At 47.0% G+C, this 15,089-nt stretch overlaps 1 protein-coding gene across 3 annotated transcripts in view; it reads right to left on the reverse strand.

Annotated features, from left to right (window-relative positions):
* BRD4 (bromodomain containing 4) overlaps positions 1-15,089 on the reverse strand; it is a 162,774-nt gene that overhangs the window by 87,317 nt on the left and 60,368 nt on the right. Inside the window, exon 1 of one of the 3 annotated variants that reach the window (XM_015422606.1) lies at positions 136-160. The exons of the other annotated variants lie outside the window; for them this stretch is intronic. The gene's annotated coding sequence lies outside the window, so the exon portion shown is untranslated. Of the gene's footprint in view, positions 1-135; positions 161-15,089 lie in introns of those variants that run through there. 3 annotated transcript variants of the gene reach the window in all.

The raw sequence follows: 15,089 nt of genomic DNA on the forward strand, positions 1-15,089 counted from the left end.
TGTGGACATAGTGTATCTAGATTTCAGTAAAGCATTTGAAAAAGTTTCTCATGATATCCTTGAGGATAAGCTGGTTAAATGTGGGCTGGATGGTGCAACCGTTGGATGGATTCATGGTTGGTTGAAAAATCGTACCCAACGAGTGCTCGTAAATGGCTCTGCATCTACGTGGAGGGAAGTCTCAAGTGGAGTGCCGCAGGGCTTGGTCCTGGGCCCGGTGTTGTTCAATGTTTTTATAAATGACCTGGAGAAAGACATAGAGGGGATGCTTATCAACTTTGCAGATAACACGAAGCTGGGTGGGATTGCTAATTCTGAAGAAAACAGAGTCAGTATTCAAAATTATCTAGATAGGCTGGAATACTGCGTTGATACAAATAAAATGAATTTCAATAGTGATAAATGCAAAGTCTTACACTTAGGTACAAAAAATCAAAGGCACAGATATAGAATGGGAGGGACTTGGCTTGACAGCAGCACATGTCCACCTGGGTTCTCGGTCTTTCACCAGTCACAGACCTATGAGTGGGGGAGAGCTGTGGCTTTGCTTATCTGTGAATTTTGTTCCTTCAGGTTGTTTCCGGTACCAACAATCTCTGGCATTGAATGCGTAGGTCTAGCGTGTGATGTTGAGGAGAGTTTGGCTATCTGGCTGGTGTACCGACCGCCTAACGCACCGGCAGATACCATGTCCGACCTGTTAGATGCTGTATCAGGCTGGGCATTGGAATATCCCAGGCTCCTGATCCTGGGTGATTTCAATGTTCATGCCAATGATGCAGCGTCCGTCCAGGCCAGGGACCTAGTGTGGTCCATGGAGGCACTGGGACTCTCCCAGTTTATATCGACTCCCACACACCAAGCGTGCCATACGCTGGATTTGATTTGTGGGATGGGGATACATGTGGATCTGATGGCTACAGACGTAGTCCCATGGTTTGACCACTTTGCCCTGAAGGTCCGGCTGAGCATACCATGCCCACCCTGTTTAGGTGGCAAGCATATTTATGCTCGCCCTCATTGTCAAATGGACCCTAGTCAGCTTCAGGAGGGTCTGTAGGATACAATGCCCCCTGGCATCTCGTTGGATGAGCTGGTGGAGGACTGGGATAACCGGCTCTCCGAAGCCATCAACGAGATTGCCCCCCAGCATCCTCTGCGCCCCTGCACCAAAGCAGCACCGTGGTATACCATGGAGCTGCGAAGGATGAAGCGGGAGCTAAGACAACTAGAGCGAAGGTGGTAGTGTGCTTGTGACGAAGTGTCACGAACATCTTATAGGACGCTTGTGAAAGCCTATGAGATGGCAGTGAAGGCCACAAAGAAGGATTTCTATGCAGCCTCCATTGCATCTGCGAGCTCGCGCCCAGCCCAATTATTTAGAGTTATTTGGTCTATTACGACTCTGCCTCAGCGCAGACCAAATAGTAAGGAATTGGCTATTGGCTGTGAGGCGTTTGCGAGCTATTTCGCAGATAACATCATGGCACTCCGCCAGGACCTCCCAGCCACAATTGAGACAGTAAAGGAACTGGAAGCCCCTTGTCCATCTTCTGGTCCATTATTGGACCACTTCAGTCGACTCACCCGGGAGGACACTGGCAGGACCCTGGCAGCTGTGAGGCTCAATACTTGCCTCCTTGACCCATGCCCTTCCTGGCTAGTGAAATCTTGCGGGGAGAGCATTCGGGCTCCTCTGGAAGAAATCATCAACTTCTCCCTATCTACTGGGACTTTTCCGGAGTTCCTTCCTGTTCCTGTAGTTTTTTTCTCATTTTTGCCTTTTTGTTTTTGGGTGTAAACTAATGAGATAGAGGCTGCTCACTTGGTCTGGGTGCATGAAACCACACCTTCTGTGCTACCTACATGTGTCACTTCAGGCATCTGACGAAGTGGGCCACGTTCACACCAAGCCATGGGTTTTGGCCAAATCACTGTTTAGGGAAAGTACAGGGGGTAGGACTAGATTGGTCCCTTCCAAGTTCCAATATGATACTCTGGCCGCAGAGATGTCAAACTCATTTGTTGCAAGAGCCGGTTGGCACAGGTTGTGGGGTCTACCGTGCACTGGTTCTGCTACTGGCCTGCCTGGCAAACCATTCCTCTTATGACACAGAGGCTGCTTGCTTGGCCTGATGCATAAAGCCTTACCTTCTGTGCTAAGTAGAGGTGACACTTCATGCATCTGACGAAGTGGGCTGTGTTCATAGTTACACCAAGCTATGATTTGGGGGCAAATCATTGTTTAGAACAGGGGTCCCAAATATTTTTCAGCCTCTGGGCACCTTTGGGTTTCCAAAACAGGCTAGGCTAGTAGTCAGCCACCTTCTGGGCATGGAGGAGGGGCCACTGGGGGTGTGGGGGAGAGGTAGTTGTGAATTTCCTGCATTGTGAGGAACAGGGACCCATCCTCAGCCCTGGGACACTGAGCAGCCATTCTGTGGCTCGCACAAGCCCGTTTTTGCCTGCCCACCCTATCTTTCTTAGTCGCTGCCACCACTCACTGGATTCACACCGCCTTCCTAGAGGGACAGTGAGACCCCTCTGGCTGATTCCCCAACCCGGGAAAGTGGATACCCAATCTTTGGGTGCCACATGGAGAGTTGGCAACCCCCTGATTTGGGCCCATTTGGGTTCCCCTGGCCTCCCTTTGCCTCTGTTAACGTGCTAAGTGTTGAATCGCACACCCCTAGTGATTGCTAACCTGCACAGGTCCTGCCTGCCCCCCTCACTTTATGCGACAGAGGTCCAGTTGGGTTTGGGCAGTGACTGGCACAGGTTGTGGGGGGTGGGCAGATTGCTCTGGTTTTGCTGCTGGCTTGGCTGGCAATGCAAACATGCTCCCTTAGTTTATGTATGCTGCAGATGCAGAGATTCTCTGGTTTTGAACTGAGTCCAGTTGGGTTTGGGCACTGACTGGCACAGTGGCACTGGTTCTGGGGGTCACATTGCACAGGTTCTGCTGCTGGCCTGGCAAACATGCCCCCTCACACCACCACTGGTCCACCACACACCTCACTTAGTTTCTTACAAGGAGATCTGCTTGCCTATTTCCCATAAAAACAATGGAGAACTGGGGGCACTCTCTTTGGATTCCCCTGGAATTGGACCCCCAGTCCAATCTGTTCAAAACTTTGGGGGTCTTTTGGGGAGAGGCTCCAGCAGCTACAGTCCACACTTGGAGCCTCTACCTCAAACCCCCTCCCCTTAGCCCCCTGCAAACTTTTCAGAAGATTTTTTCCATTGACTTCAATGGCCCTATTGGACATAATGGACCCAAATTTTTCAGGAATATGGAAAATTTTCGGATATCTAAGCTTTACTGGTATAGGTATTCAGGTTTTTTCAGGTTTCCCAAAATAAATCGGGTTCAATATATCTGAATCCAAATTTTACTGAATTTTTTGTTGCACACCCCTAATTAACAGAATGACTGGGTGCCATTGCTACCGTTTGCGGGATACAGTTATAATAATTCCCTCCATAGTTCCATAGGAATGATCTCATTTATGTCAGTCCATGGATATGAGGGGGACCCTCTGCCAACCGTGGACCTTAATGAACCAATTAAAGGGGATGCACAACTATGGTGGTCTAATGTGACTAAGAACTGGGGAGTGTTGCAAAAGACATTGAACAAAGCTAAGGAGGACTATAAGTGCTATACAGATAGCAAACACAGCCCTGAATGGGAGTTAGCCCCAGGGGATTCTGTATATATTTCCACCAAGCACATCAAGGGGCTTCAACCCCGAAGGAAATTGGGATTGAAATATGTTGGGCCTTATAAGGTTTCATGGGTGATTAACAAAGTGGCTGTGAAAGTGGAAATCCCTAAAAATCTCCATTCTTCTATTCACCCTGTCTTTCATTTCAGTCTATTGAAAAGGGATCCCAGACCCTCACCTTGGACTACTCATCCACCAGCTCCACCTCCTCTTTTGATCGATGGGCAACTCCACCATGTAGTGGATGCTATCCTTGACTCACGTTTGAAAAAGGGCCAAGCTGTAGTATCTGGTCAAGTGGAGAGATTTTGGGCCAGAGCACAATGAATGGGTTCTTGCTAAGCATGTGAACGCTGCCCGGTTAATTAAGCATTTTCACTGCCAACACCCTCACAAGCTGGGGGGGGGGGTGCAGCTTGGGGGAGGGGCAGCATGTCAGGCTCGGACTGTTTGACCAACTGCATCTGTTGTATTATCACCTTAATGATTACTGAAGCTGTTATATTCCTGCCCTGATCGTTGTTGTAACCTTTCTTCCCTCTCTCCCCATGCTGTGTTGTTTTAATGCCCTTACCGCTTCCCCTCACCTGCCACTGCATTCTTAAGGGGGGGAGTGAGTACCTGTAGGAGTAGTGGAGCTAGCTTCAGTAAATCTTCTATGCCGCCCCAAGTGACTTCTTTCACCTGTTCTTTCACACGGGAAGATGGCCTTGGAGAAAAGTCTTTGATTAGCTAGTCATGACCGTGTATCTCTCATAGTCTGTGTAGTAATGCTGACGTGTGTGAATGGAATGTGAGATTAAAACTATATGCACTTTTCCCCCCCGGCACCCCAGTTCTGACAAAGAGATCAATCCCTGAACATCTCATATCTTCTAATAAAACTTTCAACCAAGAAAGTGCATGTGGAGAGTGAGTTGACTGAGAACCTGACAGCATGCTCTACAAGCAGAGACATTATGACCCTCTCCCAGGCAAAGCAGGCATAGATCATGCTTATTGAGTTGGGTCATTTTTGCACTACATTTTGTGCACTTTTTAAACAATCCCTTCTGGAACATCATTCCAAAATCCCCCAGATAAGTATACCACCGCAAGGAGAAAAACCTTCAAAAGGGGATAGGACAAGCCTCTGTGACAATTCCCAGGGGAAAACTCACAATCCAAGCAGAAAGACGGGTAAAAAAGACAACCAATCAAGAGGAGCCTGCTATTAAAGAACCAACTCCGACAGTAGTGAAGAACGAACTGAGGAAAGGAGGCGCAGTCCATTTAGGCAGGAACTGTCCTCAGCTTCTGCGAGGGCCACCCCCTAGTGGTTTTTAGCTAGAAGTTCCTCTCCAACAGCAGGCCTGCATAGACAGCGGTCCCACATGGGCACAGAAGACCAAAGAAGGACTGCTCTCTTCCAACACAGTGCAGTACATGAGGAAAGTCAGAAGAGGGTGCTGAAAGATCTGAACATACTTCAGAAAGCATATTGTAAGGGTCAAATTAGAGAGGACTTATTAGATCTCCCACCATTTTTTTAAAAAACAAATTAGCATCCCATACTCGGAGAACTAAAAAAGGTGTTAGTTTAATGCTTTCCTTCATTGTTCCCCCATCTCCAGCTGCAATTAATACTGCAGGAGAAAAAAAGCAGGTATAGGATCTCCACCTGTTTATTCCACTGTGCACCTTACTACAGCTCATGAGAGTAATTTACAACAAGGGAACTAGGAATTAAGGGTTAAACACTCCCACCCACCCCCAAGACCAATTACTCAATCTTCATAGCAAACACACAGCTGCTAATTAGTTTCAAATTAAAGTGAAAGTCCTATATCATGTTTAATATGAACCTGAGTCCCATTTTAACTAAACTGCCAGGTTACAGTATGATCTATGCACACAAGCTATAAATTATGTATGCTAAGTAATTAGGCACACAGTTTCCTTACCACAAGAAACCATTTCTGGTAACTAACTTCTGGACGAAGTTAGAAACGGGGCTGGACCCAACAATGTGCTCACACAAGGATCACTGATGTCCCTGCTTTCCATCCTCTGCAGTAGCTTCTGACCCCAGGAAAACGGATTCGCATGGTCACAACAGCAGCATGCAATAACAGATTAGAGGCCTAAAGGTGGGAAGGGGACAAAATTGGTCTTCTCTCGCCTCTTCCATTAGTGCAACTCCTCTAACAGAAAAGGGCAGTAAAGGTGATTTCTGGCTCTTTCCCACTCCCTGCTGCAGCCTGATACATGTGGTTATTACTCCACATGGATCCCACAATAAGGGGAACCAACTTTCTTGGAGTGAGCAGAGGCTGCTGAGGGAACGGGAAAGCAGGGAAGAGCATCACTGTTAGTGACACGTCACTGGATACAATCCACCAGTTGTATCTTTCATACAGTGTTAACTTTACTGGAACAAAATATCCTTTAATCACTAGAAATGCAATACTTATGTAAATTACAGAACTAACTTTATTTCATAGCAAGTTAAGAATTTAAAAATCATAATGAATTACAGTTTTTACTGTGATCAATTCAAACATGTTCTCTTTGATTTTTTGTACAAATTCTATAAGCATCATCAGCATCAACTAATCTTTCACAGGAACAAAAATGAAAGGAACACCTGGCTCCCACACACAGAGACATTGCTGGGGACACTTTCTGTCTGGAGATGCCTACAGCAAGCATGCAGCCTGCAGGACAGGCTTTGCTACGCTGTTAGCATTGCTTCCTGGTTAGGGAGCAAGCAGGTCTTATTCCCACTCTTAACAAATGACACAGTAATTAAAACTGTGAAACAGTAAGCTGCTACATGCACAGTGGCTTCATAGACACTTGATTGGTAGTAATATGTTTCTTTGCAACCTAGTTGGTATGTTGTTAGCTGTCTTGAGTCCAAAGAAAAGATGGAATAGCAATGTTCTTAAATAAATCAATTTGAAAATATTCCAATGCCATCAACAGAGAACAGGTTGGATTTGAAGTAACCCTTATGGAAGGTGTTCACATGGAGGGAGCACTGTAATTTTCAACAGATTTGCCCCTTCAGCTGCAGTCTGCCTCCCTGTGTGTTCCCAGTGTTTCCCCAGAACAACTTTCTGGGTAGTTCAGGGGCTGCAGAAGATGGAAGAAGGCACTGGAAGAATTGTTTTCCCCCCTTCCGACAATGGAAGTATCCCCCCCCCCCCCAAGCAAATACCCCAATTTTTTCCTTTGTCTCCCCCCCCTTCTTTCTCCTTCCCTCTTTTCTCCTACATTTGAGCCCAGCAGCACTGGCCAGTGGTAGCCAGGTCTGGGCCAGCTCCTGGTGTCTGCTGTGGCAGGCCCGGAGTCTCTCCTGGTATTTCCATCTGTTGCAGCTCTGCCCAGAGGTCTCTGCTGGTGTCCTGCACTGCTGTGGCCAGGCCTGGAGCCTCTCCTGGCATTCCCTACCACCACAGCCATGGGTGGAGGGGCTCCTGGTGTTCCCTACTGCTGCGGCAGAACCTGGAGCCTCTCGTTGGCACTCCCTGCAGGCATGACCGGACCCCAGAGCAGCTCCCAGCATTCCCTGTCCCCGCAGCTTGGACCAGATTGGCTCTACAGGAGCAGCAGCAGCCAGGCCCTCAATGCTAAGTTGCGTTGCCTGCACATCCGCAGAAAACTTTTATGAGAGGGGAATCTTAAATCCTTCAATGTAATTTATTTTTAGGTCTCAGATTTTTCTGCAAACATAGGGGTTCCCCCAAATTTGCAGAAAAATTTGTTTGAAGTAACTATGCCCCCTATCTGTGGATTTAGATATCCACACATAGGGGACTGTTGAGAATTAGATATATAGATGTTTGGTTCTTCTCAGGTCCTGCTCCATGCCTTAATATATGTTGACTAAAAATTGTTTTGAAGGAGACAGAAAACTGAAACACACTTCCCAAGAAATGGGAATAAGAAGAAGAAGAAGAGAAGAGAAGAGATTGGATGTATACCCCGCCCTTCACTTGGAGTCTCAGAGCAGCTTACAAACTCCTTTCCCTTCCCTTCCCCTCCCCACAACAGACACTCTGTGAGGTGGGTGGGGCTGAGAGAACTCTGACACAAACTGCTCTTTTTCAAGGACAGCTGTGCCAGAGCTTGTGACTGACCCAAGGTCACATCAGCAGGTGCAAGTGGAGGAGTGGGGAATCAAACCCGGTTCTCCCAGATTAGAGTCCGCACACTTAACCACTACACCAAACTGGATATGAGAACACTGGACAGAGAGAAGGCTTTCAATATTTCTAACAGCCTAAAACCTCCAAAAGCAGAGATCTAAGGATACTTACTTCCCAAAAGGCATGTGAACACAAATGAATGCAAATGCTTCAAGTTCTTCCTCTTAACCAGGTGACTAGCTGTGAAGCTTTTGCAAAGTTCTTTGCTGAGAAAATCTCTCAAGAGATTGCTGCAAGAGAGGATCAGCCAGGGCAGCAGGAGCAGAAAGCTTAGCACTGCCTTGGCTGGAGCTGGCTCCTCTTGCAGCTCGTTTAAACCACACTGCAAGAGGAGCCAGCCCCAGCCAAGGTGGCACGGAGCTCTCAGCTTCCGCCACCCCAGTTGATCCTCTCTTACCTCCCTGCTGCATGCAGATCCTGGGGCCACTTTCTCCTGCTGTGCATTTTAAACCATGATGCAGGAGATGCATTTTAAACCATGCTGCAGCCCCAGTGTTTTTCTTCTTGGGTGTTTTTCTTCTATTGGACCCAGAAAAAATTCAGGATGTAGTAGACCAGTATTAGGATCTAGGATTTTTTGGAAATACTGAAATTTGGGGGGGGTCCAATAGACCCAAACCGAAAAATACCTTTTGGGGGGGCACACCCCTAACACCACAGTAAGGAATTCCCTTGCCAGCAGTGGGCAAGTATCAACCCTAATCACACCTTAAATGATCCTTAGTATGTGCCCTGGAGACAGGATATTATGTCACTTTCTTCCTGCCCCTAAGGAGAGGAGTAACTCCCTCAGCTCTGAGGCTTCCAGAGCTCTCCATAAAAAACCAAGAAATATGCTGTTGTTTGTTGCTGCCAAGATTAAACAACTATGAGACAAGGCCAGAAGGCAAACCCCGTATCAGTGAAGAAACAATATTTTAATGATTAACAGTGGGGGGAAAGATTCAGGTGAGTATTCATGTTGGTCTGATGCAACAGGCCAAAATTCGAGTCCAGTGGTGCCTTTAAGACCAGCAAAGTTTTATTCAAGATATAAGCTTTAGTGTGCACACATACTTCTTCAGATACAGTGAAATGTATTTGAAGATACAGTGGGGGAAAAGTTTCAGACAATTCAGACAAGAGAGCTATTATCTATAAATCAGATTGCTCTATACCAGGGTAGGTCCACGATGTCTTCCTCTTTCTCAGTAGAAGGAAGCTTCACAATAAGTCCAAAGTTTTTTTCTCATCTGATGAGAGGAGGACATCCTGCTGTTTGGGATGTTACAAAGCTTCCCTCAAGACGGGAGGGAAACCCTGTCTCAGTTCCTCTCATACCACCTGTGGAAGGACTTGCTGCCCAAAGGCCACATCAGCTGTTGCATATGAGTCTATTTTGTAATGGCATATGAAGACAGACATTCTCCAAAACTGATGCATTGGATTGAAAGGCAGCTACAGTGGCTGCGCTCCTGATTGAGTGGGCTGTGATTCCTTCTAAAGGTTTAAGCCCTTGAGAAGAGTAGGTCATAATAATGCATTCGTCCAGCCAACTTTTGAGAAATGCTTTAGACACCGTTCTGCCTTGGCTACCAGATGGTAAGCTACAAACAGAGCATCAGCTCTTCCATCAGAAGCTATACACAGGATATAGATACATAAGGCTCTTCACACATGACAGTTCTTCTCCTTGGGGTGCAATAGATTGGGAAAGAAGGATGCAAGGTAAACCTCCTGAGACCCATGAAACACAGAATTTACCTTGGATGAATAAAGGACCCAGAGAGAAAATCACTACATTCTTCCGGAATATGTAGAAGCCTTTAACTATAGAAAGAGCTTCCAATTCTGAGATGCAGCTGGCAGAGGTGAGGGCCATAAAAAACTGCACCTTAAGCATGAGGAACCTGAGTGATAACTCTTGCAGTGGCTCAAATGGAAGTTTTATAAGTACTTGGGAGAACCACATGAAGTCTCCCAGGAAGGAAAACTGTGAACTACTGGTGACCTGGAAACGGACCATTGGATACTTACCCATAAGGACCCGTCTCCTCTGAGGAAAGAATAACAACTTAATAGGGTGATTTCCACTGTCCAATCAAGGGAGGCAGGAAATAATTTTCAGCTTCCTGTCTTCAGCTTCATGAGAGTTACCCTCTCCAGTATGGAAACTCTATCAGCAATTTAGACTAAGCTACTATCTCTACAGTAGGACAAAAAACCCCAGAAAAACAGCAGATACATACAAAAGGTGAGTGAACAAAGGCTGAGACAAGAAAAAAAAAAACCTCTGCTTTACTGTCTTCCTGATGTTGAGTTCATGAGGGACAAGATGTCCTCCTTTCCTCAGAGGAGAAGCATCGAATGGTCCATTCTCCCTTTGAGGCAAAGGATATCTTGATAGGGACCTCCCAGAGCAGTGTCCTCAATTACTGGGTGGGTTAGAGTCATTATAATTTATGATGTTCTGCACCACTCTTCTATTGAATGTGGCATTGGCTGAACAGTATGTGTTGATTTTATAATGTTTGATGAAGGTGGATAGCAAAGACCAGATTGCTACTTTACAGACTTCTTCCATGGTAGCATGCTTAACGAAGACTGCATTGATTGCACCACTCTGGATGGAATGAGCTGTGATAGCTGAAGGAATCGGACTGTTATGGGCTTTGTAGCCTTCGATGGTGCAAGCCTTGATGGTGTTGCTTATGGACATCCTTTGGCAACCTTGTCCAGGTTGGCCATAAGGAGAGCCAGTTTGGTGTAGTGGTTAAGTGAGCGGACTCTAATCTGGGAGAACCGGGTTTGATTCCCCACTCCTCCACTTGCACCTGGCTGGATGACCTTGGGCAAGCCATAACTCTGGCACAGCTGTTCTTGCAAAAGAGCAGTTTCTGTCAAGAGTTCTCTCAGCCCCACCTACCTCACAGGGTGTCTGTTGTGGGGATGGAAGGGGAAAGGAGTTTGTAAGAGAGCCAGTTTGGTGTAGTGGTTAACTGCGCGGACTCTAATCTGGGAGAACCGGGTTTGATTCCCCACTCCTCCACTTGCACCTGGCTGGATGACCTTGGGCAAGCCATAACTCTGGCACAGCTGTTCTTGCAAAAGAGCAGTTTCTGTCAAGAGTTCTCTCAGCCCCACCTACCTCACAGGGTGTCTGTTGTGGGGATGGAAGGGGAAAGGAGTTTGTAAGCCGCTCTGAGACTCCAAGTGAAGGGCAGGGTATAAATCCAATCTCTTCTTCTTCTTCTTCTTCTTCTTAGCCGCTCTGAGACTCCTTTGGGTAGTGAAGGGCGGGGTATAGATCCAATCTCCTCTCCTCCTCTCCTTGTTTGAAGGGGATATGGCAATAAACATAGTATTTGTTTTTCTATAGAAGTTGGTTCACTGTAAATAACACTTTAGGGCTCTTTCTACATTGAGAATGTGCCAAGCCTTTTCCTTTGGATGCTTAGTATTGGACAGAATGATGGTAAGTGCTGTTCCTGGGACCTGTGGAACACAGAATTAAACCTTGGGAATAAACGTGGCATCAGGTCCAAGGATTGCTTTGTCTTTATGGAAGATGCAAAAGCTGCCTTTGATTGAAAGTGAGCCTATTTCAGACATCCTCCAGGCTGAAGTGATGGCAACAAGGAACAGAGCCTTCATCCTTAGCCATCTGATGGAGGCATCCCAAAGTGATTCAAATGGTTGTTTGCTGAGAGTGGAGAGGACAATGTGAAGTTAACACATGGGAAATCTGTGACCTTGCAGTGGGTACCTCAGAGCCATGCCTCGAAAAAAACGGATGATATGGAGATGAGAAATGCGTACTCCTTTGATATGGGGCAGAATGGTAGCTAAGAGGGGGAGAGAGGGAGAGAGGGAGGGGAGAGAGAGAGAGACCAAGACTGTCCAATGGCACTTGGAGAGATCCCCTTTTCCAATTCTAATAGATGGGGGGAGAGAAACCTAACAGCACAGCTTGCATTCGTTATTAGTGGAAGGGAGAAGGAGTCAAGTAGCACCTTAACCAAAGGATGAGATGGTTAGACAGTGTCATAGATGCAACGAACATGAAATTGAGCAAACTTCAGAGGACGGCGGAAGACAGGAGGGCCTGGCGGGAGCTGGTACATGGGGTCGCGAAGAGTCGGACTTGACTGTGCGACTGAACAACAACAAAAAGCACCTTAACAACTAACAAAATTTGTGGTAGGGCAGTCACTGCACACTTCTTCTGATACAGCTAGATTGTGCGTCCATCTGTCCTTATATCTTGGAGAGCGAAGTGATTTCAGATGCCAAATGACAACAGCAGGCATTGGTAACAAGAGAAGAAACCTAGGTCTCAGTTCAGTCCAGGAGAATGCATTGTCTTGAGCTTCATTATCAGTTGCAATTCAGCAATCTCTCTTTCTAATCTCCCTTTGAAATTCCTTTGTAAGAGAACTGCTACCCTTAGGTCAGCAACTGAATGTCCTGGAATGACCCTTGGCACTTACCGTGAAGGATCCTTCTACTCTGAGGAAAGGAGGACATCTTGTGTGATTCCCACCATCCTATCAGGGAGAGGCAGAAACAATTTTTTCTTCCTCTTCCTGTGTGGCTTGGGAACACCCACATCTTCAGTTCAGGTGACTCCCAGCAACAGTACTGTATAGCGCAAGTTCCTACTACTGAACAAAGGGAAACTACAACATAGGTAAGTTAAGGGTAGCAACAAGGGAAGAACGTGAATAGCCATGAACTCCCATGAAGGAAACTATGCACAGATAAGCCAAAAAAGATATTGGAAGAGTGAGACACACCTTCAGAAGGACCAGCAAGGAGAAAAGAGAGAGCGAGAGCATGCAGACTCTGGGTGCGGCAAGATGTCCTCCTTTCCTCAGAGTAGAAGGACCCCTCACAGTAAGTGCCAAGGGTCGTTCTCCCTCTGAGGCGGAGGACTTCTTGGGTACTTTCAAAGCAGTACCTTACGCCCTGAGTGGGAGATCGCTCTCCTCTTCTACGATGTGTTGGAGTACTCTTCTTCCAAAGCAGGCATCAGCTGAATCGTTTACGTTCAGTTTGTAGTGCCTGACTAAAGTTGAAACGGAAGACCAGGTAGCAGCTCAACATACTTCTTCAATTGAAACATTCTTGGCTAACGTCACATTGGTGGATGCACTTCTGACCGAATGGGCAGTAATTCCCGCAAGGGCTTCCAGATTGAGAGATTTGGAGGAGATTGGATTTATACCCCGCCCTTCACTACCCAAAGGAGTCTCAGAGTGGCTTACAAACTCCTTTCCCTTCCCCTCCCCACAACAGACACCCTGTGAGGTAGGTGGGGCTCAGAGACCTCTGACAGAAACTGCTCTTTTTCAAGAACAGCTGTGCCAGAACTATGACTTGCCCAAGGTCATCCAGCAGCTACAAGTGGAGGAGTGGGGAATAAAACCTAGTTCTCCCAGATTAGAATCTACACACTTAACCACTACATCCAACTGGCTCTCAAGCTTCTACTATGTAAGTAGAAGCTTCTACTATGTAAATATGTACCTTGTAAGCTTCTACTATGCATGCCTTGATGGTAGAGCTAATAGCAGATTTTGACATCCTGTTCCCCATATTCGGTGGTGAGATGTTGATGAACATTGCTTCAGTTTTCCTGATGCTAGCAGTGCGTACCAGGTAGGCTTTGAGGGACCTGTGATCGTCTAGGGTGTGCCAAGCCCTCTCCCGTGGGTGCTTAGGATCAGGACAGAACGATGGCAGGTATATTTCCTGACACCTATGAAAGCGTGAGGCCACTTTTGGAATGAAGATTGGTCTGTGCGAAGAACTACTTCATCTCTATGAAAAACGCATCGTTCTGTATTTACAGAGAGTGCTCCGATCTCTGATACACGTCTGGCGGAAGTGACTGCCACAAGGAATAAAGCTTTCGTGCGCAGCCATTTCAGAGGTACGTCTTGGATGGGTTCAAACAGGGCCTTGGTGAGGGCGGATAGAATCGTATGTAGTCTCCAAGTAGGGAACCTGTGCACTGGTGGAGAATTGCGCAGTGCTGCACCTCTCAGAAACCTGTGGATGTGTGGACAGTGCATGAGGAAGTACCGAATTCAGAGCTGCAACTTGTTTTCTGAGAGTTGCTGGTTTCAGGCCAGATTTGAGACTATCGTTCAGGAATTCCAGAATGGAGTGCATAGGAGGGTTTGCGGTATCAACAGACTTTCTCCTGCACCACCTGTGAAAGGCTTTCCAAGTGGTGTTGTATATTCTAATAGTGGAGTCCTTTCTGGAGGCGAGAATCATATCAGTCACATCTGGAGAATAGCCAAGTTCTAGGTAAGATGACCGTTGAAGCTCCATGAGGTCAAAAGCAGGCACTCTGGGTTTGGATGCCATACCGGACCCTGAATGAGCATGTTCGGGGAAACATGCAGAGGTGTCTCGGACAGTTGTTGTAGGGTTGAGAACCATGGACGACGAGGCCACCACATGGCCACCAGGAGAACTGTAGCCCTCTGTTTTATCCTTCTCAAGACTTTTGGCAATATGGGAACTGTAGGGTAGGCTTACAGTAGACCTTTGGGCCACGGAGTAGTCAGGGCATCCGTGGCTTTGGCTCGGTCATTACGGAACCTTGAGAAGAATCTGGGCAGTTGGTGGTTCTGATGTGAAGCAAACAGGTCCACTATCGGTGTCTTGAAATGCTGTAACATCTAGTTGAAGATTTTTGTGTTCGGCATCCATTCTCCCGGGTGGATCGTCTGCCTGCTGAGCCAATCTGCCTTGGTATTGTCCAGACCCCTCATGTGTTCAGCTCTGATTGAGGCAAGATTCTTTTCTCTGCCCAGGAAAGTAACATCAACGCTTCCTTGTGGAGGGAGTACGATCTGGAGCCCTCCCCCGGCTGTTTATACACCTTGGCTGACACATTGTCTGTCCGGACTAATATGTGGCAGTTCTTTACTTCATTGCTGAAATGTAGGAGAGCCAGACAAAAGCTCTGAGCTCCAATACATTTACTGGCAAAAGGGACTCCCTGCGAGACCAACGTGCCTGTGTTGGGTTCTCGGCCAAGGTCACCCCCCAGCCTTGTAGACTGGCATCTGTAAACAGTTGCAGCTCGTTGTTGTGTACGAACTTCTTCCCCTGGCAAGGATTGGAGTCCTTTGTCCACCACCATAGGGCTTCTCTCACAGACATGGGTACT

The sequence above is a fragment of the Gekko japonicus genome, unplaced genomic scaffold (assembly GCF_001447785.1).
Source record: "Gekko japonicus isolate JY-2015 unplaced genomic scaffold, Gekko_japonicus_V1.1 scaffold1721, whole genome shotgun sequence".
In the NCBI taxonomy this organism is placed as follows: domain Eukaryota; kingdom Metazoa; phylum Chordata; class Lepidosauria; order Squamata; family Gekkonidae; genus Gekko; species Gekko japonicus.